Source organism: Dermacentor variabilis, chromosome 6 (genome assembly GCF_050947875.1).
Source record: "Dermacentor variabilis isolate Ectoservices chromosome 6, ASM5094787v1, whole genome shotgun sequence".
NCBI lineage: Eukaryota > Metazoa > Arthropoda > Arachnida > Ixodida > Ixodidae > Dermacentor > Dermacentor variabilis.
In genome coordinates, this window is record NC_134573.1 from 2565488 (window position 1) to 2568211 (window position 2724).

The following is a 2724-nucleotide window of genomic DNA, read 5'->3' on the forward strand; positions in this document are numbered from 1 at the left end:
GGGTGACGAGCGCTACGGGACCACCTCAAAGTCGTAACAACGCCCCGCGGGAGGCGACGCTGCAGCCACAGGGGCGCCAGCGAGCGCGAGGAGAGGAGGGGAACAAGCTAACCCCAAGGAATGAGCTCATAGTCAATGATAAGCACAACCTGGAAGTTAGGAGGGAGGGAAAGAATGCCCTAGTACTTATCGGTGGTGATTCAAATATGAGGAGGTGCAAAAGAGCTATAATGGAGCGTGCAAAGGGTGATAAGCGGGTAGCAGTCGGGACGTTCCCAGGCAGGACAATGGACGCAGTACTGAGAGAAACAAAAAGCGAGCTTTCTGAGAACGTTGCAGAGCGCAATTTGGTAGTGGTAGCGGCGGGGCTAAATGATGTGTTGAATGGTGAAGCTGCAAAAGTAGTGGAAAGATTAGCGGAGGGAGTTGACGATTTAAGGGCGATAGCACAGCAAGTCCAGATCGTGGTATGCACAGTGCCGGAGGTGCAAGGAAGGAACGAAGCAATTGCCAAGGACGTTGTGGCTGTAAATTGTGAAATAAGAAAGCTAAGCCAGGAGAAAGGATTTGAAGTGGCAGACATAAACAGAGAAGTGCATAGAGCAGGCTTTGGCGGAGGCTTTACACGAGATGGCATCCACTTTAATGGAAGGCTAGGAGCCGAGATCGGCTGGCGCCTGGCAGGTCGGGCAGTAGCTTTTTTAGGGGATCCACTGCGCCTCAGGGCGTAGGGGTAGGTAGAAACAGTGTAGAAAGTGCAACAATAGAGGCTGACGCCAATAAAATGGCCACTAGGAGGTCCAGGAAGAAAACTACAAATAAATTTAACACCAGGATCAGGTACATAAACATGCAAGGCGGTAGAAAGAGAGCGAGGTGGTTAGAAATAGAACAGCAGTTAAAGGACGAAGAAGTAGGTGTATACGCGCTATGCGAAACACACCTCAGGGATCTAGAAGACCCACCGCTTATTGAAGGCTACGTCTGGGAAGGGAGCAATAGAACAACGACGGAGAGGAAGGGAGGAGGAGTAGGTATGCTCATACACCAAGGAACAAATTGGCAAAGAATAAAGTTAACTTGCAAAGAACATGTCTGGGTATCAGGTACAATTGCCGGTAAAAAGGCATCGTTAGGAGTAGTTTATTTAGGGACAGGGGACAAATACAGGCAAGAGAACAAAGATCTAGTGAAGTGTCTCGATGACGATATAAAGCAGTTTGGAGAAGGTGCCGATATTTGTCTGCTTGGTGACATGAATGGCCACATCGAGGATCTGGATGGATACACAGATTGTAATGGGAAGTTGATGCTAGACTTCTGTGAACGACACAACCTAGTTATAGTAAATAGAGAAACTAAGTGTGAGGGACAAATCACGTGGGAGTCCCGTAACAGACAAACGACCATTGACTACTGCTTAATGTCGCAGGGATTGTATAGCAAGCTAGCAATAATGGAAATAGACGAAGAGGGGAAGTACAGCCTCGGAAGTGATCATAAGCGTATTAGTCTACAGTTGGGAGCCCTACTCAAAAGAGAAAAGCAGGGAAGCCAAAAAGAGTACGCAAAATTAAATGACGCGCAAATAGCGCAAATAGCGGCTGGCATAGAGGAAGCAATAAAGAAACATCCCATGGAAAGGTGGGATTATAATCAGTTAGAACTACTCATTAGTACAAAAATAAAAGAGGTAAAAGAAGTAAACTGCTGGGGAGGAAAGGGGAAGCCACGAAGTTGGTGGAATAAGGAAATTAGAGAGGCCATCGAACAACGACGGTGGGCATCTCGGGAACACAGAGAAGCAAAGAGGGCGCAGTTATCTGAAGAGGAAATAGGCCGAGAATGGGAATATTATCGACAAAAGAAACAAGAAGTGCAGGTCCTCGTCCAGGCTAAAATAAAGCAGTCCTCTGACCGCTGGATGGCTGAAGTTCGCGATGCAACTAAAGGGGGGTCAAGAAAATTCTGGAACCATATAAGCTGGCTGGGTAGAGCTAATCACAGAAAAGAGGAACAGATTCACGATGCCGAAGGAAATTGTTTAGAGGGAGATGACGCTGTGAACTACATCGGTTCAGTTATAGCAGAGTCATTTAGGAAAGACGATAGGGTAATCACCCCAAGTGAGGGAGCAACACAGAATAGCATAATAGAAAACAGCTTAGAATCGACCAATCTTAACTGGAAAAAGGCGGAAGCAAATGTTCCAAAATGCACGTCCGCGGGGATAGACGAAATTCCAATCAAGTTAATTAATGAACTTGGCCCAAGAAGCAAGGAAACGCTGATAAAAGCATTGGAGGCAGTCATAACAAATAAGCAAATTCCGCACAGCTGGAAACAGAGTAAAATGAATTTGATCTATAAAGGGAAAGGTGATAAGAAGAACATAAAATCTTTCCGACCAATTACGATAACATCAGTTATGTATAGGCTGGCGATGCAGGTGGTGAAATTAAAAATGCAGTCATGGGTAGAAAGTAATGGAATACTTGGAGAACTTCAGAACGGGTTCAGAAGTGGTAGGCGCTTAGATGATAGCCTGTTCGTGGTTACCCAGTGCATAGAAATAGCTAAGGCGGGAAATAGACCTCTGTATTTAGCCTTCCTGGACATAAGTGGTGCATACGACAATGTGAACAGGGAACTCCTGTGGAACATATTAAAAGCTGAAGGTATCGGGAATGAGGTAATTGATTTTCTACAGGAACTATATCGAGA